This window comes from Monodon monoceros, unplaced genomic scaffold (genome assembly GCF_005190385.1).
Source record: "Monodon monoceros isolate NGI ecotype Baffin Bay Population unplaced genomic scaffold, NGI_Narwhal_1 Super_Scaffold_9, whole genome shotgun sequence".
Classification (NCBI taxonomy): domain Eukaryota; kingdom Metazoa; phylum Chordata; class Mammalia; order Artiodactyla; family Monodontidae; genus Monodon; species Monodon monoceros.
This window is the reverse complement of record NW_021703786.1, coordinates 47,628,122-47,654,145: the sequence shown is the minus strand read 5'-3', so window position 1 is coordinate 47,654,145 and position 26,024 is coordinate 47,628,122. Positions and strand designations below refer to the sequence as shown.

Here is a 26,024-nt window from a genome sequence, read left to right as displayed (position 1 = left end):
GGATGGGTGTAGGAACCCTCCTGCATACTGCCGACAGCCAGTGCTGGAACCCACCAGGCCCAGGGACAGCTGTGTCCCCCAGTGAAGTCCCCACCCCAGCCTCACATCATGTCTTAGTGTCAGAAAAGGTATGGGGCTACATCACCTTGGCTCAACTGGAACTACAGTTCTCAGAATTCCCTTCCCTGCATGCTTCCAAGTTCAGGGAGGCCTCAGAGAAATAGGCATGAGATTTGGGAGGCAGAAAGACTCCAGGCAGGGTTGCCGCTCTCACACAGCATCTCTCAGCTGCTGGCTCACTTGCCAATGTGGCGGAACACCTGGCTTACCTCTTCCAGCTCCTCCTGGGTCTCTTCCTTTTATCTCTCCATGTCTTAGGCCAGGTGTCTGCTCAACTCGGCAATAAAAGATACCAGCTTCTTCTCCAGGTCACCTGTGTCATCAAGACTGGAGGCCACGCGAAACAGACACAGTCAACAGTGCGCTGGTAAGTGTCTGACAGCCAGCTCTCCAGGCGCAGGTCCAATGTGAATCTTGGTTGATCTTGTTTACTATAACAAGTAAGACAAAAGTGAAACAATGAAGATGTGTGAAGAATTTCACCTGTTCGTCAGTGTTGTAAGCTACTTCTTTGCTAAGCTGAAAGTTGTTTGGGGGACTTCCCTGGAGGTCCAGTGGTTAAGACTCCACGCTTCCAAAGCAAGGGGTGCGGGTTCAATCCGTGGTCAGGGGACTAAGGATGCCACATGCCATGCAGCGTGGCCAAAAAAAAAAAAAAAAAAAAAAGTAGTTTTGAATACCAAAAGGGTATTTCTTTTATCCACAGTATAACTGCTTCAAATATTAGACATTTTTAAGTTTAATTTGCTTTATTAACATTCTGTCCATCACCTTCTTATGTCTAGACAACTAACAAAATAATTAATCAAGGCCTGATTTGAGCATTTGCGGATTTCAATGGTATAAATACTCCCACAGGGGCTAATTTCAAGCTACTAACATGACATCCCTGAACGTGAAGTTGGGAAGAGGGGTGCGGTACCATACCACTATATAGTATTTCCACCACAGAGATAAAGTCGATATAAATAACCCCAAGAGCACAGGTAATAAGACATAGCAGAATAATTAAGAAGTAACGAGTTTTTTTAAATGTAATTTATTTAATTGTAAGTTTATATAATTTAATTTTTATAATGGCTGTGTTTAACAGCTGGATCACAGAATTCTTAAAAACTTAGTAATCAGCTCTCACAAGACAGTTTCAGTCAGCTCTGGCACATCCCTAGTTCCAGTTGTCTTCATGGTTTCCAGCTTGCCTTTGCTGTCCCCAAGTTCACATCCAGCTTTCCTTTCCACCAGTCGGCTCTGCTTAATTCAAGTGACTTCAGACCCAATGCCAGACACAGAAGCAACAACCTTACATGGAGGTCTTAGGACTGTTTATTGCTTCAGGCTCCTTACTGCTTTATCCCAACTGAGTCACACCAGTTTGATTTTTTACTCCCTACCACCTCTGGTTTCTTTTTGGCCGCGCTATGCGTCTTGTGCGAATCTTAGTTCTCCAACCAGGAATCGAACCCATGCACCCTTCAGTGAAAGCCCGGAGTCTTAACCCCTGGACCGCCAGGGCAGTCCCTTACATAGAGGTCTTAACTGGTTCCCACAACTGCATAAAGGCTACCTCCTATCATATAACCCTTATTCTAGAAAACCCAACATGTTTCTGCTTCTATGATTGAGCCCTGATTGATACAGAAATGAGAATTCATGAGGCCAAATAGGATGCTGGCCACCCCTGAAGCAACCTCCAGGGATCTGCGACCATTTCTCAATACTGCAAGCTGCTCCTAGATCAGACACACCCACACATCCACAAGAATGCACATACTCTCCCTACAGGCATGGGATGGAAAGATGCAGAATCAGGCCTTGGACCGTTATTCCCAGCCTGGCAGAGCAACCAAAGCATTAGGGACAGGATGATTAAGACGACCCCTGAGGGGCCATCCCAGCAGCAGAGTCGACCAGGCCTCAGGTGGTTGGGCCTCAGGGAACCCCTGGGGTCTCCCAGGATGTGTGGGGGACACAGGCATGAATCCTTGTAGCAACTAATCAGGGTGGAAGGGCTCTCCTTGTTTAGCACTTGTTCACTCATTCATTCGTTCATTCATTCACACACTGCCTGTTTGGTGCCAAGCTTTGGGCTGAACCCTGGGGGCACAGTGGTAAAAACAGATGCTTTTCCTAAATACAGTGTGGTACCCTGGAATGGATTCTGGGACAGAAAAGTGGCATGAGCAGAAAAAGTGATGAAATCCAAATGAAGTCTATAGTTCAGTTAATAGCATTGTACCTATGTCAGTGTCTTAGTTTTGACAAAAGTACCTAGTCATGTAATATGCTAGCATCAGAGGAAGTGGGTGAAGGGGATACAGTAGGTGTGCTATCTCTACAACTTTTATGTAAACCTAGAATTACTCCAAAATAAGTTATATTTTAAAATGTGAAAAAAAAATAGACAACCCCTCCACCCTCCCACCAAGGCCAGGGACAAACAGATGGAAAACAGGCCAGACTAAGGCAAGGCTTCCCTTCTAGGGAGGCGGCGGAGGACTCAGCTAACTTAGAGCAGAAACCAAGCCCAGAGCTTGAATGAAGACTCGGGCACCGGGCTCAGGAACTGGTCAGAGGAGGAAAATGGAGACTTGAAGGGTCAGAGCCTCTTCTTGGTCTCTGGTAAGTGCACCGGGACACCTGGTGAGGCAGAACTGAAATATTTCTAGGGAGTGAAATTTAAACGTTGCAGTTACTTCTTCAAGTAGGCGAATTGTTCTGGGAAAATCCCCCTGGTCCCTGTATAAAACCCATTGCCTTTCAAGGGAGAGTTGCAACCGGACATTTTTCTGGCTAACATATTGGCTGTGCCTGCCAACACTCCTTGGCAAGCAGAAGGTGTCTTGGAGATTGGCTCCTGGGGTAGCTTCTCAGCAAACATGCCAACGTTGCGCTCTTCCATTGTGAAGTGCAAACCTACTGGAATCTCTGAGAGATTTTGAAGCCGCTGAGATCAATCAACAGGAAGTGACACTGCGGGGCTGAGAGCCACCCTAAGGGGATGGGGCAGCCTGGAGAGGCAACCCAAGCTAATGTAGGAGAGTGTTGGTCTTGGCACCGTGTTTGTCTGAAGCTAAGAGAATCCCCATTGCCGGCCCACCATGCGACAAGGATGTGGCTGAGGACACAAGGGCGAACCGGAGAACGGCTGGCTCAGGAGTCCCACTGTGGAGCGCCTTGAACCCAGAGGAACGTGAAGGAAGGAGGACCAACATCCTCGAGAATGGCTTGATCAGTGCAGGGATCTGAACCAGCAAGTGGAGCATCGCTAGCAAGGACAGGAGAACACTGCCTTGTGCTGGACCAGTTCCCGACAACCGCCCTGTGTTGCAACGGCAGCTGAAACCAGCCTGTCTGCTGGTGGACTGATTGCATTTCCCAGTTCTACCAGCACAAGCGTACAGAAACTGGACTGACCATTTTGGACAGAGTGTACCCTGAGGTTTCTATTATAATCCAAAAGCCCTGAGATATTTGCTAAGATTCTTTTAGATATGTCAAGCGGCGGGCTAAACCCATTTTTAGTTAAAAGTATGAAATGTGACCAAATTCCCACCCACACTTATGAAGCTGAGCATCTCAGTTGTAGAGACTCATCTCAACTCACTTCCTTGATTAGCCTCTGCTAGGTCCAACGTCTTCACCTATCCCAGAAGGGCTGGCTTCAAGTTTTGAACCCAAGACTTTGAAAGCATATTTGTTTTCTTCAAAATAGAAACGAGGGCCATCAGTTGATGACTGTGGCTTAGAGGTGGAAGGTGAGGCTGCAGATCAAAGCAGGTGGAGGAAGGGCTCCAGCTGTCTGCAGAATCCTCAGGCTGGGTCCTTGTTGCCATGGAGAGGCGCCTCCTGGACTTTCAGAAGCATCTTTCTCAGGCACAGCTCTGCTCTTTCCGGACAAATAAGGCAGCAGACACCTGGTCTTCTTAACCTCTAATGCCCAGAAGTGTCAGTGAAAGTCACAGATTCTGAAGGTAATTGGTCTGAAAGAGCACAGAGCAGATGGTGGCCTCCCTGGGGCAAGGAACTCCAAACCTTCTTCCTCCAAGTGCCCTCTGGTCTGTCCAAGGTCAGCCTCTTGGACATCCCAGGATGGATCTGCCAACTCAAGCCCTGCCATCTGCCTGGGTCTCAGTTAACCCATCAGGACCACGGGGCTGCAGGGACATCAGCCACAGCTTATCCTCCAAGATAGGGATGGAGGAAGGACACAAGGAAAGAGACAAGAACTTTGGAGTCAAACAGACCTGAATTCATTTCCCAACTCTCTCTCTCTCACTAGCTCAGTGACTTTGGGCAGGACATGTAACTCCTCAAGGGCCTCAGTTTCCTCATACCTAAAATGGGACAGTAATAGTAACTATCTCATGAAAATATTAAAGATTACATGTGAAAATGCACATAAAGTGCATTTAGCAGAATCTGGCCTTAGAAAGCACTCAAAAACTGCGAGCCATTGGAATGTGCACAGCACTTAGTTTCCAAATTCTCTCTTCCCACTTTCTGCTTGATCTTCACAGCGATTCTGTGAGGAAGCTGAGTATATATTTTGCCCCCAGTTTTAGATGGGGAAACTGGTCAATCCTGTACCTGAGATCACACAGCGTTAGTGATGGGGCCAGGGCTGAAATCTACCCATGGCTGCTGTAAATTATGTGATCACGTTTCCCCTTCTCAGGGCACTTCTTCCCTCCCCCCAAGCCCTGAGCCCTCCCTCCACCCATCACCGGCTGAAAGGGATCAAGAGAGATGAAATCCCAAGGCGCTCATCATTTAATTCATTTTAGGTGATATGAAAGAAAGCCGCTTTGAGGGATAAAGTGGCAGAGCTTTTTGCCACCATTTTCCTTGAGAAAGGTTTCCACAGAGAAAGCTCCATGTGTTTCCGAAAGGCCTGCCCCCAGCTCCCACACCGGGGAGCTGCTATGTACCACTAGAGCAAGAGAAATAAATCCGCTTCCAGTCTGCTTCTCCACAGCGGAGACCAGGAAGGACCTGCTGCCGCAGCCCCCCTTGGAGGCTGTATGAGAATGTACAAGGCAGGATTAAGTGTGTTTGTGGGAAGGAGATAGAAAGGCAGCTGCTCTCATGGTCAAAGGGGGTCTTGTGTGTGCTCTAGGGAAGCTAGTGCCACTAAGGGAAGTTCCTCTACCTGCACCAGCAGCTGGAGAGTCCCTGCTGAGTGGCTGCTCAAGGAAAACCACTGCCAGCCATCTCTGTTCCCCAATGAGGAACGGAGGCCTGGACCTACCGCTCTTGTCAGTTCCGTGGAGAGCTGCCTACTCCTGGGTCTATAGGAGGGCAGCTGGGCTCTCAGTCTGGCAGAAGGAAGGAAAGAGACAGAGATAGAGTTAGAGAAAGAAAAAAACCGAGTGAAAGGCAAAGAAACAGAGAGAGTTAGAAAGAAAAAACAAAAGGCAGTGAGGGACAGAGACAGACAGACAAACAGAGGTAGAGTATGAGTCATAAAGACAGACCAAGAGACATACACAGAGAAAGAGAGACAGAGGTAGAGACTGAGAGAGACAAAGATTAAGACTGGGAGAGATAGCAGGACTTCCCTGGCAGTCCAGTGGTTAGTTAAGACTCTGCGCTTCCACTGTAGGGAGCATGGGTTCAATCCCTGGTCGGGGAACTAAGATCCCGCATGCCACGTGTGGCCAAAAAAAAAAAAACTGGGAGAGATGGAGATGGAGATGAGGGTGGGGATGGAGGTGGAGGTGGAGGTGGAGATGAAGATGTGGGGGGCAGGTCACATAGAGTGAGGACTTGGATAGAATTTTAAATCTTAGGTTTAAGCCCCAGTTCTTAATTAAACATCACAAATAAGAGCTAGCATTTATTGAGGACTTAAACTATGGGCCAGGCACTAAGTTAAGCACTTCCAAGCATCACAGCCTTTGATCTTCACAACAATAAGATGAGTACTGAAATTGTCCCAGCTTTTCAGATGAGGAAACAAACCACGCCAACTGGGATTCCACGTTCAAGGACAGTCTCATGTCAACACTCTGCGATAGAACTAGGGTCTTGTCTCATGAGAGCCATGCGTGGTTTTTGACTACTACCGTTGAAAATGCCTTCTACATCCTTAATGTATCTATGAAGCAGCTGGCTTACAGAAAACTCAGGTTCATCTTCCCCTACTCTACTTAGCTAAACAAGTCCTAAAAACACCAAGATTGTTCCTGCCTCAGGACCTTTGCACTTGCTATTCTTCTTGCCTAGAACTCTGTTCCCCAGGGCTTCATTAACAAAACTCCTTCATAGCATTTCATATTGTTTCAGTAACACCACTCAAAATTCCAGTATCACTACTTCGCTCTTTGAGTACCTGTGCACAATCATTCTATATCCCCTCACCAGGATTATCTTATTTGTTTATTGTTTTCTGTGTCTCCCATCAGAAGGTGGAGACTCTGTTCATATTTGTGTTTCTAGCTCCTAGAGGAAGACACTCAATTAATATTGTTGGGGGCTTCCCTGGTGGCGCAGTGGTTGAGAGCCCGCCTGCCGATGCAGGGGACGCGGGTTCGTGCCCCGGTCCGGGAAGATCCCACATGCCGCGGAGCAGCTGGGCCCATGAGCCATGGCCGCTGAGCCTGCGCGTCCGGAGCCTGTGCTCCGCAACGGGAGAGGCCACAGCAGTGAGAGGCCCGCGTACTGCAAAAAAAAAAATTAATTAATTAATATTGTTGGGGTTTTAGGGGTTTGGGGCAGAGGCGGGGCAGGGTTGGCCATGCTGCACAGCTTGAGGAAATCTCAGTTTCCTGACCAGGGATTGAACCCAGGCCTCTTCAGTGAAAGCACCAGTCCTAACCACTAGACCACCAGGGAACTCCGAATATCGTTTTAAGGAAAGTTGAATGAATGAATTGTTCTTTCTGGAACCCAAGACTATCAATCAGATGTTGCCTAGGAGCTAAGAGTTTTAAGCTAGAAGCTAAGCAAACGGTGAATTTGAGAGAATTAGGTGAATCCACTATATCCCACTAGTGATGTTGCACTGCCCAGCTCCCCCACTTCAGGCCCAAGGCATTCATTTCCCCAGCTTCCAGGAATGTTGGTGGTTGATGACCCTCAGATGAGTTGTTCTCCTGGAATTGCCCTCAGCTGAAGAGAGCAGGCTTATACAAGGTCACCCCTGCCTCCCCAGGGGATAACTGCATCCAATGACTGGTCAGTGTAAGGTTCCCAATGGTCAGCTCCCTTGCCTCAATCCAGGACAGTGCTAAAGGGCCATCCCTGCTCCAAGGCTCCCTATGGGATCAGCTGAAGCCTCATCACAGCTCATCACAGCTCAGCTCTTCTCTGTGCCCAGTCACACTTCCTTTGCCTCTCCCCCCAGATACTGATGACAAGGACACTCCCTTTAAACTTCCGACATTCATGAATTCATCTCAGAGTCATCTCCCAGGGTATCCGGCCCAAGGCTCCACAGCTGCTCATGCATCCCATGCCATCTTTGGGCAACAAGGAGAAAGCTCTTCCTCAGACTGACTAAAATATTCTTCCCTTTGGTGTCCTCCCACCAACAGGTACCAGTACCTTCTCTCAGGACCACACAAGTCAAATCCCTCTCCTCCCAAGTAGCCTCTCAGATATTTGAAATTGGACATCATCATCGATTAACTAGACGAGAGCAATCCTTTCACAATGTATACATATATCAAATCATCACAATGTACATTTTAAATATCTTATGATTTTATTTGTCAGTTGCATCTCAATAAAGCTGATAAAAATGAAAGAAATTAGCCATCATTTTCCTGAAAGCCTCCCGCTACCCTCTCCAGGCTTATCGACCCCACTTCTTTCGTCTGTTCTGCACTGAGCACCCACATCTTCCTGCCTGCTCTTACAAATTCCCCATACCCTCAGTGAAGTGTGTCAGCCACAAAAAGAGAAACTCTGTGCCGTGTCTGTGGAACACCCTTTCCCTCCCACCACAAGCACACAGCAATGCCACATTGATGCTAGAGGCCAGAACACCCCCGAGCTTGGTTACACACGGAGTTTCTCCTCCATCTTGGTTCCTTCTTCTAAAACCTGAGTTATTTCCTTAGGAAAATGGCCAACGTAGGCAGACCACCTTCCAAGTTGTGTACAATCACTGATGATTCTTTCCATCAGAGACTTTTCTCTTTTGTTCTAAACTACAAATTTTGGCCAAAAAGCATCTGGCTTGTATGTCACCCCACAGGGGTAATAGCCAAGAATCTCACCACTAGCAAAGACAATTTTTTTTTTCTATCTCTGGCTTTGGTTGAGTCTCAAATCTAATGGATACTGCACAGTTGGAGGGCTAACAACACATTGTAAAATAGACTATTGTCTTTAAGAGGGAAAAAAAATCTCATATTAACGGGCAATACACATATGACTATGACTACAGTTTTTAAAAGATTATGAGCAAGCCAAATGTCTTCTGTTCTTCATAAAGAAAAGATAATGTTTTGTCATCACCACATGATGTGCCCCACATCAAGACGCGGTGTCTTTTATCTGGATGTGTGGAAGGGAAAGGCAGTGTGATGTATTTTGTCAGTGCTGTTAGCTCCTCTGGAGAGAATACTGAAATGCTGTTGACGATGGAGCATCCATAATGCTGCAGAGAACTTCTTCTGAAGCGCTCACTTTCTCAGTGTTGTGCCGTCTAACTCGGGGATCTGGGCTATACATCAGTACCACGGTAATGCGGTGATCAGCTCTAAGTGTCCCGCTTCAGCTAATACAACAGGCTTGGAGAGGCCCCGTCTCCAGGTAGATTTGGGGCTGGTACTTGCACATGCTGAGCGAATGTCTATTTCAGAAGGCAGAACGTTGTCTGAAGGACACAACACTGTACACTAGGTGGCTGTCTATATGTTTGAAGATAAAGAGCTCATCATTTTTGCCACAGAGAAAAAGATGGCTGTACAGGTGGGATATAATGAATTCCCAATCAAAGCATACCTGTACTGATCAAGAGACAAATAGGGAATTAAAACCACAGAAGGAGTCTGGGAATTATACACTTTAAGACACCCGCTCAGGCCATTACCCTCCTCTCCATATTGTGGAGAGATGCACAAGTGTAGAATAAATCATTAATATGAACGTAGAGTTTGAACTCTGGTTGGATGCCATGGGTTCAGGATGGACCTGAGGATGAAGTAGTACATCATCAAGGGAGGAGGTTGTCAGATTTAAAAGCCTTGTGCTATGCAGGAGTGACATTCAAAATGGTTAACTAAGGAGTTCCCTGGTGACCTAGTGGTTAGGATTCTGGGCTCTCACTGCCGTGGCCCGGGTTCAATCCCTGGTCAGGGAACTGAGATCCCACAAGCGGCACGGTACGGCCAAAAAAAAAAAAATAGTTAACTAGCATGGCACAGGCACCAACCATTCAGAAGCAGCACTGACCTTAATAACCCATCCAGGTAAACAGGTACTGAGAGCCAGGCCTGCACATGTTCACGCACAGCCTAGGTGAAGGGCAGTGAGCTCTGCTGAGCTATACAGCCTGGCTGCTTGGCACTCCTGGCACCTTTAGCCCATGTAAGTTGCGACTTTACTCTGAAGACCTATATTGGAGAAGGCTCTGGAAAAATCCCCCGGGATCTTCAGCTCCCCTGCACCTGCCGCTCTTTAACAATGCTTTCTCCCTTTGGTTACCTGACCATCCCCAATTTACTGAGATGCCTATAAGCCTTAAATTAAGAGCAGACTGATGCAGCCTCATCGTGATGCACCAGTCCAAATTTAGACCCCAAGCTCTGCTGGAGATGAAAGAGCATGTTTGGGTTTTAGTAATAGAATTATAAAAGATTGGTCGGTTACGTGTGCACGGTTACCCGGCCCCTGAATACCTGGCTGCTCTCGGTAAGAGCTACGGCTGGATAGCCTGATACATCAGAAGTCGCGTTCAGAAAGTAGTTACAGAAACTGGAAATAACCATTTATTTCCCTCTCACATAAAAGAAGCCCCAAGATGGGCAGTAGAAAGTTTTCCACAGTAATTAGGAGTTAAGATCTTCAATCTTTCTGCTCCACTATCCTTAGACCATGACCTCCGCCCTCAAGGCCACTCATGACCCAGGATGTCTGCTGGAGCTTTAGCCATACGTGAGTTCCAGGCAGAAATCAGGCAGAAGGAGAGGAAAGAGGGAGAAGTCACATGAACACTCTTTCCCTCCATTAACACACTGTCTCAGAAGCTCTACTCACCCACTTCTCTTCCCAATCAACTGTGCACCACTAGCTGCCAACAAGCTTAGTCCTTTAGTTAGTTTAGACCCATTGCACATGGCATAGACTTGGGGTTCTGCTATGAAGGACAAAGAGGGGGATGGATATAAGCAGTCCTTGATTTGCCCCATGTGAGAAAGTTCCATGAGGAATTCCCTGGTGGTCCAATGGTTAGGACTCCACGCTTTCACTGCCGTGGGCCTGGGTTCAATCCCTGGTCAGGGAACTAAGATCCTGGGGCCAAAAAAAAAAAAAAAGTTCTGTGACTCTCTGGGGCCATCTAAAGTGATAAAAGATCCCCACCACCACAATGCCTACCTCTATTGTTGCCAAGCTGAGGCTCCTGGAAGAATCCCAGATCCTCCCATGAGCACACAAGGCACCCCAGTTCCTCCAGGGCCCACAGGCTGCCAGAAAGATGTATACCCCTCTGGGGGGTGGTGAAAAGCTATAACCCTTTATTACCTTTGAGCCTAGATCTTCCCTCCTCCCTCTCTCACTTCCTCCTCCTGGCACAAGGTGACACTAATGCTTGGGGACCTGAGCTTTCCACGGAAAGGTGAGAAGAAGTTACTGCTCTTCACTCCACCTTGAAGGAGGGAAATTAGCCTTGAATCAAGCTAAGAAGACCTCAGGGAGACGACAACAAACCAGGGTTTGGGATGGGGGTCCATGCTAGGTGTCTAGACAAATGTCAGCATCATCTGGAAGTGGTGGCTACCATTTTCCATCCCAGGGAGCTCTCAGGATTTACACCAAGGAATGAGGGTGAACCCAGTGCACAGGTGGTGGTATTAGATGTCCTTCCTGGGGAAGCTGGGGACAGACTCAGGAATGGTTCGTGCCTTCAAAGAAATTACATCACAATGAATGTGTATTGATAGCTAGGTCAAAATGTAAGAAAGGGGTCAGATGCTGACCTGGGAAGGAGGGGACCAGAGGAAGGAGGCATCCTTCTAGTTCACAGGCTTGGAGAAGACTAACTCTTTTTGAGAATGAGGATGATTGGATGTGGAAGATGGGCAGCACCCTTTGCCATGTTAATGCAAGTGAGCAAAGGCTAGGAAAACAAACACTGCTGGCCTTGTGTTTCGAATCTTGACCCTGTCCTCTCCCCTTCCTCTTCCTTTTCTCTCATCCCTGAATTTCCTCACTGCTTCCTAAGGAGGATGGGAGGAAGGCCTCCTCTAGGCTGGCATGACAATCTTGGACTGATGGTTCTGCAAGCGAGGACTGCCTGGTGCCCCTCAACCACAGCCTGGCCCACCCCTTGGACTCTGTCCACAAATCACTGGCACTCAGCACAATGTTTTGGACACATCGATGGGCGAACAAAGAAGCAATTGAAAGGGGGCCACCAGAGCAGCTGAACTTGCTCTTTGAGGGATGTTCTCTATGCAAGGAAGCACCTAGCTACAAAATGGACTTGTTTCAGATCCACCCAGAACTATGTCTCAAAGGGGAAAGAGACCCGTAAAATATGTTTGTGCTGTAAAACGAATGATCTGGATGTCAATTACCTAGAAACAAGCCTCTAATGTGAACAATCAGAAGTGAGGAAAAATCGATACACTTCTTCTCATCGTGTAGAAAGGGAAAACAAGCTTCATTTTACTCCAGGCCCAGCGAGAAAAGAGCAAATTAATGGTTCCTGTCGGGGGCTCCTGTGCTACCTCTTTGCCCAGGGCCTGGCTCAGGAAAGAGCCAGTTGGATGGGTTCGAAGAGTTCTAATTTCAGGCCTGAAATCCCCACACACGCACATCATGTAGAGGCATACATGTGTGTCCTCGTGTGCCTTGTACATAGACATACATGAACACCATGCCTGTTCACCAGACATGCCTGAACACCAGAAAACTCAGGACGGTCCCTATACCCCAGAGCCTGCTGAAATTATCCAAACTAGCCAATCCTAAATCTCCTGCTTACTTTGTCTTGCCTGTCCCTTCCCAGAAACCACAATAAAGACTCTTATCCACTTTATTCCCTCTGCCTCTAAGGCAACACTGGTGCTTCCCCATGTGACCCTGCATGGCATGGCATGGCCCCTCCTCTTCTGAACTGTGAGTAACAGACTATCTTTTCAATGGTAACTAACTCCTGATCTGTCAGTTGGCCTCACCATACCTGAATAATAAACTACATTTTATGTGATTATTATATCATAGGGTTATTATAAGTATTACATGAGATAATACATGCAAAGTGATTCCTAGAGTACCTATCAGCCAGCTATTGTGCAACCCACAAAGTCTTACATACAAAGCCCTAAATTTGGTCTTCTCCCCAAGGCTGTGTTGTAACGGCCACACTTTTGATTTGGTGAAAATCATTTTATTTTCCAACCTGGCAGTCTCTGGGCTCTCTACAGTCCCTTGAAATTCTGCTTGCAAACTGACCAATTCCTTTTTGAACTTATCTCTTTCAAATGCATTTAGCAGCAGCCAGGTCATACTTCCAACATCTTGCCTGAAAACCTCTTTACCAAACTTGACAAATGCTTTAGGCAGATTTTTCTACCTTGTAGGTTATTGCAAGTGACAGCTTTACCAAATGTTTCACTATTAAATAACACGAGTGCTATTTTACCAACCTCCTAAAACACTTTCCTCACTATGTCTCAAAGCCACATATTTCAGGGTTTTGTTATAGGAGGATTCCACTTTAGGAACCAATGTCTGTATCAGTTAGCTATTGCTGCATAACAACCATAAAATCTCAGGGTCATATGACAACAAACACACATTTCTCGCTCACTTTTCTCTGGATTGGAGATTGAGGAGAAAGGAAGATGTGCTAAACAATAATTTAATGTACCACACATGGTGAGGACATAGTGAACTTTCAGTAAATGTCAGCCATTATTAGCTATTATGCCAGCTCCTAATACAGTGACTGTTAAATAATAAATATGTAGAAGAACTGGCTTCTGGCTCCAATTCCATCATTGCCACACTGTAGGGCCTTAGGAAAACCACTTAGCCTTGGCTTCCTCATCTGAAAAGTGGGGTTAGCAGGACTGGAGTGTCAAATATCTGTAAGAACAGTCCCCAGACCTCCTGCAGGGTCTGGGGCAGATTCATGAATAGGTCAAGCCACTCTTTTCCTCTGAGCCTGAATTTGAATTCAAAATTGCTCTCCAGAAGATGGCCACCACCAAAATGATCTGAAGTTGGTTCACCAGATGAATGATTTTTGTCACCTGCACTAGAATCGCTCTGATGGAGCAAGATGTGACATTGGTAATCATCCAGTTCAATCCCTTCATTCTGCAAATGCAGAAATTAAGACCAAGAGAGAAAAGCAACATGCCCGAGGGCACATAACTTGTTAGTGGAAGACCACGCCCAGACCCAGACTGGTGTCCTTTCCCACCACTTAGCCAGAAAGGGATGACACCAGACCTCAAATCCAGGTTCTCCAAATCCAAGAAGGTCCTCTCCACTAGGATCCCTCACAGAGACAGGACTGAGGGAGGTGATTCCGTTGAGTGAGAAGACAGGAGGTTCCCATTGTCTGGTGGGGGTAGAGAGCCCTAAAAAAGGTGTAACCCTTTGACTGCCTTTTCTATAAAACTCACGGTCTTTGTTCACACAATGTCTTTATTTATAGTCTTCAGAATCACCATATCAAAATATGAAAACATTTAGGTTACATGCTACAGAAAGTCTGGACAGCAGAGTAGATAAGAGTTCAGACTAGAGTGGGATCACCTGGATCTGAATCCTGACTCCACCCCTTATCGGCTGTATGATGTTGGGCAAGTTACAAGTCACTTAGTAATTGGTGCCTCAGTTTCCTCACCTGTAAAATGGGAATACTAATAGCTGTTACTTCAGAAGGGTTGTGAGATGCTGTGTAATATATCTATATAGATATATATGACTTAGAACCATGCCTGGCACATAGTAGAACTATATAAACATTAGGTATTTGCAATCCCTATTTTATTACCTTGAAATTGTGGAAAATGCACCAATTCGGAAAGCTATGCTCAGTGCAGCCCTGCTCCCACCCAGCAGCATTCTGTCACCTCACTGCCTAAATGAACTTTAAGGTCCCTCAGTCACCTCCAAAACACCATGATTTCTTGTACATCTTATGGACATAGGTGGTGAGAGCAATCCCTGGGGTTCTTGATCCATTCGATGAGAAACTTTTGGACTCAGTTTTCAAAATGGGCTCCCATATTTTTTGAACTTGCTTTTAGCAGGAAGAAGTTACTGAGTCAAAAGTCTCAGAGTGCTTTTCCGTTGGTTTGTGTGACTCATTTAGAGCAATGGTGATACATGAGGGAAGGTTGTAGAAGCTGGAGAAAGGCAGCAAATTCCTGCTGCAGGTGGAGAAGGGAGAGCAAGACACCATTGTTTGCAATGAATTGCTGGAGGAAATGCTCCTTGCTTGTGAGTCATTTGTAATTAACTCAACCTGGGATGAAAAATGTTGTGTATATGAAAATGTTCTACTACCCGTGTCATAATAAATCGTTAGCATATGCTGTGGTGATGAAGATTGTTATTAATGACTTTGGGGAGGAAAAGGTTGTGGGAAATATTGGATGTAGAGGGAAGACACATTTCCTGCTCAACTCCTGCCTGCATGGCTGGCCCAGCACTGGAGATTTAGAGTACGGCAAAAGGACCTGATCTGGTTTATTCGAGCTCATGGGAACTCTCCTCCCAGGATGGGGAGGTCTGGAGCTCACCTGTGCCCCTCCCACAGAGAATCTACATCCAGACTTCCTTTACCTGAACTAAGTCCCCAGTCCTTGGAGATCCGGGGCCTCGCTCCTTTTCTGCGCACTTGAAGGGTATTTGGGCGTAACTGTCAGGCTCAGCCAGGAGGAGCCACAGTACGATGGGTAATGCAGTAATGGAGAGCACAGCGGGTAAGCATAGGCTTTGAGGTCAGCCAGGACCAGGTTTGCCGGCAGCTTTAGCACACGTTAGTGATGTGGTATGGTTTTTAGCAAATGGTCCTCAGTTTCCTCGTCTCTAAAATGGGCGAACCCAAGCACTTTTTGAGGATTAATTGAAATACATAAAACACTTAGTCCGATTCTCGGCTGGTAGTAATAAGCCCCCACATGTTTACGATGGTGAAGCTTCAAACTCCTCACCATGAGGGTCTCCATATTCAGATGCTCCATCTCCCACTACTGTCACCTTTGGCGCACCTGCTCTCTCCATGAGGCAGTGTCGCTGAGCATTTCAGAGCATGAACCTAGGGTCCCACAACCCTGCCTCCCAGCCCTGCTTCTCCTCTCACTTTGTGAATATGAACGTGGTACCTAATCCTCTGACTGCCGTTGTCCCATGTATAGAACGGGGGTAATAGCAGATCTACCACTTCTGTACTGTTGTGGGGACTGAGACGAGGGCTGTAAAGCCTCAGCACGGCACCTGGCACACGGGACCCTCTCCCTCAGCGCTAAGTGTTATTACTCTGCCAGATGCTGCCAGGCAGGAGGGCTGGAGTAGAAAGTGGCCGCTGTCCCCAGGAATTCACCATCTAAGCCTCTGTGCTGTCAGGAGGCGTCTTCATCCAGGCTCACTCTGCCCAGCTCGGAAGTGACTTGATGCTACAGATCTCTGCGATTCAGCACTCCTTTCTCTACTCCTCTCCTCCTCTCTCACTGCCATCCTGCCAATCCCTGGTTCCCTCAGGCCTGGGAGCCAGAGAGAATTAGGCTCAAATCTATACTTACTCACTGTGGGACCTTGGGCAAGTTGCTTAACCTCTCTGAGCCTGTTTTCTCACCTGCATCTCTAAGGATTAAATGAGACAATGCATACAACATGCCTAGTCCAGAGCCGGGCACTGATTAAAAGTTAAACAGATAGTAAGGTCCCTTGATCCTTATTTGCAGTCCTAAATGCTAACCCTTTTCTCCCTGCCTAATGGGCTTAACTAACCCTTCTCTCCAAATTTCCTCCAATATGTCCAATTTAGCCCCGTTGTATTGAAATCAAACTATCCTACATCCTGCACTGTCTCTACAACCACCTTTTCCTTTTGCATGCTTTGTAGAAATAAATCGTGGCTCTTTCCCAACATGACGTCCCCTCGCTGTGGTATATTGTTGCATTTATGGCTCCAAATTTGCTCACTCCTTCTTGTATCCACCCCACTGAGTTTTCTTCCCCCCACCTGATCCTGAACTCGACATGTGACTTGTTCCGGTTAATGGTATAATTGCAAAGTGAGGCAAGAGGACACTTGAAAAGTGTTTGTGCCCTGGGGCTTCTGCTCTCTTTCTGCTCTTAGAACCCCGAGATACTTGATCTCTCAATGTCTCAGTTTTCTAATCTCTAAAATGGGGGGAGAGGTAGTAATGAGTAGGTGTCATAAGGACTAGAGAACGTTTTGAATAGCGCTCCCTGGGCATAGTCATCTTTAGTTCAAAATTGTGCTAAAAAGGCTTTATGTCCTTTGCCATCCTTTTCTGTGGGTTGCTGGTTTCGTTTATACCATTTGAGCATTTCAATGGTGTAAAGTAGGGACCTAGCTTACTTTTGGATGAACATCTTTATCATGGACAAAGTTAGTTGGATATGTCTTTAATCCAGTAGTTATGAGTAAATTCAGTGCTGGTTAAGGTTGAGTAAACAGGTTTTCTTACGCTGTCAGTGAGAATATAATTGGCAACATATTTTGGTAACAATTTGTAAATATGTAATCAATTTTTAAATCTATCTATATAAATATAAATATATATATATATCTCCCAAAATCCTGTGATCCCACCTCTAGAAAATGTGTATCTTACAAAAGCACCATGTTGTAACATTGTTTATAAAAACAAAGAAAAAGTGGAAATGATTTAAATGTCTGTCCGTATCTGAACGAATAAATCATAGTACCTCCATACAAATAAAATTCTACACCACCATTTTTAAAAGTGCCATATGTACAGGCTTGGAACGAAATCCACAACATATTGTAAAGTGAAAAGGGAAGTTGCAGCACAATCTGTGTGGTGTTAATACTCATTTTGGATTTTAAAAGCCATATGTAATAAAAATAGCTAATGATTTATTGAATACGTATTCTTTGCCAGGCATTTATCTAAATATTTAATCCTTACAACAACCTGATGAGATGAGTACTCTTATACCATTTTTCAGAAAAAGAAACTGAGGCATCAGGAAGTTAAGTAATTTTCCCAGGGCTGTGAAGTTAGTAAGAGGTGGGGCCCAGAGTCCAGCCTGGCCGTCTGATCCCGGAGAGGCACCTTCAACCACTACTCAATGTGTCATAAGCATAAAAAAGTTCTCGAACTGGGAGAAGGAGGAGGGGCCTTTCTCCACCTGCTTTATCCACTTTTGTGTTGTTTGGATTTGTTACAATGAGCGTGTAATTGAAAAATTAAAAATTTTATAAAAGCGCCCAACCATGTGGAATCCTTGCCTGGGATGGGAGCCAAGAGGGGATGGATGGAGGGAACCACAGACACTTTTCTCAGGCTGGGTTGAGCTCTAACCTGACTTTAAGGGACTTCGTGGTGGCCCAGGAGTTAAGAGTCTGTGCTCCCACTGCAGGGGGCACGGATTCAATCCCTAGTCAGGGAACTAAGATCCTGCACGCCGCGTGGCAAAAAAAAATTTTTTTTTAGAACGAACAAAAAAAAACCCCTGACTTTACGTGGACCTTTTTTTTTTTTTTAACATCTTTATTGGAGTATAATTGCTTCACAATACTGCATTAGTTTCTGTTGTACACCAAAGTGAATCAGCCATATGCATACGTATATCCCCATATCTCCTCCCTCTTGTGTCTCCCTCCCACCCTCCCTACCCCACCCCCCCTACCCCACCCCTCCAGGCGGTCACAAAGCGCCGAGCTGATCTCCCTGTGCTCTGCGGCTGCTTCCCACTAGCTATCTGCCTTACGTTTGGTGTTGGTGGTGTACGTATGTCCGCGCCTCTCTCTCGCTTCGTCCCAGCTCACCCCTCCCCCCCCATATATACGCCTTCCTCATCAGCAAGGACGGATACAGGTCTGGAGGGACGCACTTCAGCATAAGACAATCTGGGTTCAGTCCGACTAAGTGGGCTTTGCCAAGCATCTTTACCTCTCTGAGCCTCCACTTCTCACCTGCAAAGTACTGACCGCTACCACCTTTACAGGCTTGCTGGGGGGGCCAGAGAGAGCGTAAGAGGGGGTTGCCGGGACCGCTTCGTCCCACGCTCCCTGCAGCTGTGGCTCCTGGGAACCTGGCATAACCTAAGTTATGACAAAGTCTTTTGGCGGACGTCATCCGGGAAGGTTTTATTGTCCCATGGCGTCCACACGCAACTCTCGGGTTCAGACTCAATTCAGAAAGAAAGAGTTTCACAACAATACGATGAATTCAAAAGCCCAATGACTGCCCCAGTCTCCCCCTAATTTCAAGTCCCCACCCAGTCCAAAGAACAAAAGAAACAGGAAGAGAGATTTCTGTTCCCATCTTGCCCAAAGATCTGGTCTCAGCCCTTGGTTTTCCAAGTCTGGTCTCATGTTTGGAAGAAGTGATTTATCTCAAGGTTCTCCCGGTGGGTCTGGGAACCACGAGGACAATCTGATGCAGAGCCAGGCTATGGAAAGAATAAATCCTCCACACTTAGGTCCTGCCTTTAGAAACACGGACTAGGGGTTGCATTAGTGAATGGGGGGCTGGGAGGTGGTCTGGCCCCTTTGAAGTCTCTGCTTCAGCTTTACTTTGGTATAACTTTAATATTAGTCCTTCAAATATTCCTCATTACTACCTGCTTGGATTGGGTTATCCAGATAATTGTTCTGGTTTCCACCACCCCACCCCCAGCCCCTAGCTGCATACTGACCTCAGAGCGAGAGTGTTCTCCATTTTGAAGGTCCTTGCAAAGCCTGCATGATGCTCTGTAATCTCCCAGGCAGCTTCGTTTATCACCATTGTGCATTCCTACAGATTCTCAGTTTAATGACACCCTTTCTGAAGCAGCAGTGATGGTGCCAAATGGCACTTGCATTTCCAGGAAAGCAGCCAAACTCATTAAGTTAATAAAGGAATTGAGCTGTATACAGTTGCCTCCTTCACATCCATTCCCGAGAAACCCGCACTCTCACAACTCATCGCAGCTATTAAACCTTCGCCTCCACCTGCAAAGCACTCGCCCCACTGAGTCACGGAAGGTCAGACCCACGTCGGCTGTGGAGGACAGAGCACTCTGTGCACGAGATTGGATGCCCATCTCAGAGCCTGGCCAGCCCTGACATTTCTCTCACTCCTGCCCCCGTTGGAGTCCCACGGATCCTGGTCAGAGGCGGGACCAGACCTAACTGTCTGCTAGACTAGAGTCTCAGATGAACGACCGCAAGAACCCGTGCAGTCTCCCCGCCTCAGTCTGAACTTTTGCAGTCAGGGTCATCTCTCGAAACCACAAATCTGAGTGTATCACTCCTCTGCCACATTCCTTTCTCAGCTCTCCGCTGCTCACAGGAGAGCAGTCCCCAAACTCCTAGCGTAGCATCAGGCTTTTCAAGACACACTCCACCATCACTCCCCTCTTCACTTCAGAGGACTCCCATCACCACTCTGCCACGCAGCTCTCTACTCCACCCCAGCTCCCAAGACTGGCCCTGCTCTCTCACTCACTTCAGGCCTTTGAGTACCACCCTCCGGATGCCCTCAACACCTTTCCACACCTTCACTGCTTCCTCTTGTCCTGGAAAACTGAAACTCATCCTTCAAGACTCCACCCAGAAGTCCCTTCCTCCTGGAAGCTTTCCCTGACCTCCCAAGTTGGCCTTGGTGGATGCCTGGGTAGTTCTTCAAACTTCCGTAGCAATGGGCACACCACGCACGAGAATACTTACCACATGGAATCATGACCATCTTTTTTATTACCTGTCTCCACAACTAGAGCGTGAGTGAGGAACTATGTCACTTTCACCTCTGCGTTCCCACATACCTGGCCCATGGAGGTCCCAAAAGTTTCTATCTTATAGCATGGTCATCTGTGTTGAGCTCCTGTCTTTGCTGGCATACTCTCTCCACAATGACCCTTGCGGAAATGGCCTTCTCTTTTCTGGTCTCCAGATCTCTTTTCCTCACCCCGTCTGTGCTCTTCCTCATTTCCCATCTCCTTGCCCAATAACAGTCATGTTGACTTAAACTGAAGCTTTCAATATTTGCATTTCTCCACTCCAAGGGAAGCTTGCACCTGGTCCCATCCACTTGCTTCAAGTGTCCCATCTAACTCCTCTCCAGCCTCACTCTTCTCATCTCAATCCACACATCTTTAACTCCACCAGAAGTTGGAAGAGTCTCTTCACCTCCTGCCATCCTGCAAAGGAGTGTGGGAACCACCCATGGGGTCAGCCTTGGGGCCACCCAGCCCAGGTCCTGGCTCCAGTGGGGTCCCCTAAGATACGTTATCACTGTCCCACAGTGAGGATGGCCACATGACAGACTCATTCCCCTTAATAATCCTACACAGATCAATTGTTGAGTTCAGCCAGGCCTCTCAGGAAGGATTTTATATATCCTATCAACACCAGCTCTTGACATAATGAATTCCAGAAGTTTACTACCCTCTGAATGTATTTCAAACAGTTTTCTTCTAAGTGTCGAGGCACAGAAGGAGATTAGCTTCCTGAAAGTAGTGGCTACATGTGGGTTGTGGTCTTGCACCACCACCCTTACCTCGTCCTTCCAGGATCTAAGATCTTCCTTCATAGGAACCAAAAGGCATGGAAAAATTGGTTCAGCCAAGGATCAGATCTCCAAGACCACCCAAAGGGAATCATAAGGCATATGACGACAGGGCACCACTCTGGCTCTTATATTGACCTCTAATGGCTGCCTTCCAGGAAAACTCTGGTCAAGGCAAGTGGCCCCTGTGAGTAGAAGCAAGGACAGAGGCTAGTCCAGGAACCCCAGGGCTGAAGCTTCAGCTGGTCTCAGCAAGACTGCAATGGACAATCAAGAAAACTGAAACCATTCTAGTATTTCAAACACAGGGAATTTAATACAGATGATGGGCCACAATGGGGATGAAAGAGCTAAAAAGCCAAACAGGAATGATGAAGCAACCCCAAAATTAACAACAGCAGGAGGCCAGCGTCCTCCAAGGGCTGCAGGACACAGGGGGGATGATGGTGTTACCAAAACCCAGAAGCCAGGACCATCCAGCCCGAGCTAGGACCACAGCAGAGGCTGCCCAGCAGGAAGTGAGACCACGGAGACAGGTATGTCCAGCAGGGATCTGGAACAGCCATGCAGATTCAGCCATGGCCAGAAATGCCCTCCTCTGCCCACAGCAGAGAGAAGGGGAAATGCCCTGACTTCTCCCTTCCCGCCAGGCTCCAATCTCCTGCCAAAAATAGAAGGCAGTGCCAAGGGGCCTGAGAAACAGCTACAGGAGAAGGGCAGGCATGGATCTGAAAGCAAGGCACCAAGGGACAGACACACCCCAGTAGTTCATGTACCACCCCCTCTGTTCTCAGAGTTTCATTGCTTTCAATCGTGTCCCTTCTCAACTTCTGTCTGCCCTTCTAGACTGAAAAGGCTGTCCCCACAAGGCAGTCTCTGTGTCCATCCTGTGGGCTCAATTAATTTTACAATTCTCCAGATACTTATTATGTACCAAATATGTGCCAAGCACCCTGCAGGGCAGTGAGAGGAATGGAACACAGAAAGAAATAAGGTACAATTCCTGTTCTCAAGGAGCTCATGGTCTGAAGGAGGGGAGACAGACAAGAGCACAGCCCTCTATGATAGAAAATAATTTATGTGAGGCCTAAGAAGAAACTGTGCTTGGGACAATGGAAGAAGCCTTCCAGGAAGAAGTGACATCTGAACTGGTCCTTAGATGAGAATTTCACCAAGTAGGAGAAAGGCATCTCAGGTGGATGAAGAGTCTGACCAAAGGTGCCAAGTGGAGGATGGAACATGGTGGCTTGAGGGACAGTGACAAGATGAGGCTGGAGTGGGGAGCGCACGGGGAGAGGATACAGGTAAGACCTGAAGTGTGGACGGAGGTCAGAGGACCTGGAACGCCACACAGCAATGGGGAGCGATCAGAGGGGTTTATCCAGGGGTGTGGCATGAATAGGTTTGTGTTCTAGAAGGATGTCTCTGGCTGCCTATGTGGAGGATGAGTTGGAAGCAGTGAGACCAGAGGCAGGGAGTAGAGTTTTGAGACCTGATTATCACAGGAATCCAGAGAAGAAATGATGAGAAGCAGAGGGGATGGAGAGAAGGGGCAGATGCAGGCTATGGCTCAGGGGCAGATTAATGCGAAGGATGAAGGAGAGGCAGGTCACCTGACACAGAGCCTTTCAATGGGCCTCTGTAGCTTCAGCATTTTCCCAAGGTGGTGCAGAGACCAGAGTCCTGAGAGTGGGTGCCCCAGAGTTTGGAGAGAGAGAGGGGGGCCTGCCTTTGATGCCCAGTTCCCTGCCTGGTGGGGCCTGACCTTGGGGACGTTTTTGCTGCTGACGCACTTTGGGCACTGACATCAGAGCTCTCTGCATCATACCAGAGCTTACAGGGTTTGAGCCATTTTCCTCTGAGATAGTGCAAAGCAACGTGGAAGAACCCAGAACCGGCTCCTTTAGTTAGTCCAGATGTGGGTAAACAAATACAAATAAGAAATCAACGGAAATAGGGATTCTTTCTCTTCTACCCCTCAGAGAGTATTAATTGAGCCATTCCAGGGGGCTGAGCTTAGAGCCAGGTCTACATTTTCCACCCCTTCTGCACAGTCCTGCACAATTAGAAATCATGCATCTTTTACTGAGCACGTACTTTTGCCTGGAATTGTGCAGAACACTGTTAGAAATTGACCAAACACACTCCCTGCCAAATGAATTCACACAGTAAGCCCTTCACAGTCTGGCCCCAACTTGCTTCTCCAGCACCACCTCTTGCCACTTTCCCACCACACACCCTTCACTGTAGTGACATGGGAGGGACTGGAATTCAGAACTTAAAACTCCATAGAAATAGAGTCACAGACGTAGAAAACAAACTTACGGTTACCGGGAATAAGGCGGGGAGGGATAAACTGGGAGATTGGTATTGACATATACACACTACTATATATAAAATAGATAATTAATAAGGACCTACTGTATAGCACAGGGAACTCTACTTAATACTCTGTAATGGCCTATATGGGAAAAGAATCTAAAAAAGAGTGGATTATATGTATATGTATAACTGATTCACTTTGCTGTACACCTGAAACTAACACAACATGGTAAATCAACTATAGTCCAATAAAAATTTAAAACAAAAACAAAATGTATAAGATGAAAAAATAATCAAAACCAAATAACCTCAATAGATACAGATGAGGACTGAGGCGTTTAACCCATTTGGCTTCATGCAGAGAGAACCACTCTTCTGGACCAAACTCAGCAGGATCCCTGGTGTCCACAAGAGGCACAGTTATACTGTCAAGGGAGTCCATAATTCAGCAAATATGTGTTAGCCACAGGTCTTGTGCAAGTTTTTTGGCAAAACCCTGAGGAAAAAGGCAAGAAGGTAAAGGACCAATTTGCTCAAGGAAGCCAAGTACTGGTAAAGCCCCAAGAAGCCAGGGACTGGCTTACTATTCATTCAGTCCTCTGTTCAACAAATATATATTGAGCTTCTAGTACATACAACTAATTCACTGCATTAGGTGCTGGAAGTATGGCTGTGTACAAGATAGACATAATCCCTGCTCTTGAAAAAGTAACAGTCCAGGGAGTAGACAGGCAAAATAAAAGATCAGTGGCTTCTCCCTGTAGGTCTTTTACCCCTGGAGTGATACACCTCCCTAGTCTGGGAGAAACGCTGCAGATCAAAAGGCCTTGGTCTGACTGCTCCAGGCCATGCCTCCTTGAGAAAGTGCACCCACCTCATCCGCCCAGGATTCACTGGCCAGCGGGGCCCTGCCCTGTGATCTGACCAACAGTGATCAGAGTAGGAGCCCAGGAGATCCAGAAAGGTCTCCCTGTCTTGGTACCACACTCTTAAACTGCTCTTAATGCTTTCTCTCGTGGCTCTAAGAAGTCCTGTACAGTCTTATTTCTGTTGAACTATCACCACCTGATGGCCAAGGAAAATTTTGTCAGGAAAAGAGAGCCTTGAGTAATGGAGTTTAACGACAAGTTGACATAGCAGATTTGTAGTTTTCTAAGGAGGCTTAGCGAGGCCGTCACAAGGGGCCTCATCAATTCTCTACGCTTAGCCTCAGATGGCAGAGGATTTGGCCTGTTCTTAAAGGCTCCTAGAGGGGAATTCCACACTTACCTCCCATAACTTGTTCCTGCACTTAGCACCTCTCACTGGGCAGAAGTCCTACCCCAGAGCTCATCCCAGATCCTCCTGCCTCAGTTAAAGCCCCTTTGCTTTGATTGACATCCAAGGAGCTGGATACGTACACTCAGAGGTCATCATCTAACCTCTGTATTTCCCAGCTCAAAGCCTCCAGGGGGAGGGAGGAAGTGACAGTCCACTTAATGGAATGGACACAGGTGTGTTCTGAGAGGCTGAGGCCTCCCCCAGTGGTGAGGACCAGAATAAGCTAACCCGCATCCCAGCTGCCTTTTAAAAGCAGCCTTGGGAGTGATGAGCCAATAAGCTTGTTGGAGGTGAATACACTCACCCGTCACCTTTCAACACATCAGCGGAGGCAGCAGGTGGCACAGGGATAAGGACGTGGATTGTGGAGTCTCTCAGGTCTGGTCTCATCTGCAAAACAAGGACAATGACCCCCATCTTAGAAAATTGCTGGGAAGATGAAGTGACCTGGCTCCGCAAAGGGCCTGGCGCGAAGCGGATCCCACTCAATAGATACTGTCATTGGCCCCACTCCCCACTCCCAGGACAGTCGTTAAAAACCTCAATTCAGGGGCTTCCCTGGTGGCGCAGCGGTTGAGAGTCCGCCTGCCGATGCAGGGGACACGGGTTCGTGCCCCGGTCTGGGAAGATCCCACATGCCGCGGAGCGGCTGGGCCCGTGAGCCATGGCCGCTGAGCCTGCGCGTCCGGAGCCTGTGCTCCGCAACGGGAGACGCCACAACAGTGAGAGGACCGCGTACCGCAAAAAAAAAAAAAAAAAAAAAAAACTTCCCGGAGGACAAACCAAAGAGGCACTATGGCCAGTTGCTAGATGAAGTGCTTGAAAGAGAAAAAATAAGTGAGTTCCCAAGAAAAGCACACTTCTGAACCAAAATTTTAAAATATGTATTCCCTTCAATCCAGAAATTTCTTTTCTAGCAATCTATCCCTTAGAGGTACTCACAGGGGTGCACAAAAACATACATGTGTAGAAAGCAAAATGCAAATGAAAACGAACTAAATTTCCATCACATTGGACTGATTAAATCAATTATTCCAAACCAACTACGAAACAGGAAAAGAATGACAGATCCATATGTCCTAATATGGAAGGAACTGCAAAATAGTTTAAGAGAAAAAGAATCAACCTGCAAACAAATTATGTCCTATACATGTAGTTTGTAGAGAAGTGTATCTTCACTCATGTCAAGATGCTAACACTGGTTACCCCTGGGGAGTAGATGGGATGATGGGGAAAGTTATAGGGACATTTTTACTTTTTAACTCTACATATGTCCACATTTTGTTTTTGTAATCTTAATAGTTTAACTTAAAGAAAAAGGGGGAAATGTCATTTCTGAAGTTACAGGTAATTAGATATCAG

General features: G+C 46.9%; 1 protein-coding gene across 1 annotated transcript in view; it reads right to left on the bottom strand.

The window, feature by feature from the left end:
- Positions 1-260: 260 nt before the first annotated feature.
- The window catches only part of MIS12 (MIS12 kinetochore complex component), a 49,789-nt gene continuing 24,025 nt past the window's right edge, over positions 261-26,024 (bottom strand). The window contains exons 2-3 of the transcript XR_003791924.1: positions 24,967-25,052; positions 261-551 (exon numbers count right to left, since the gene is read on the bottom strand). The gene's annotated coding sequence lies outside the window, so the exon portion shown is untranslated. The remainder of the gene's footprint in view (positions 552-24,966; positions 25,053-26,024) is intronic.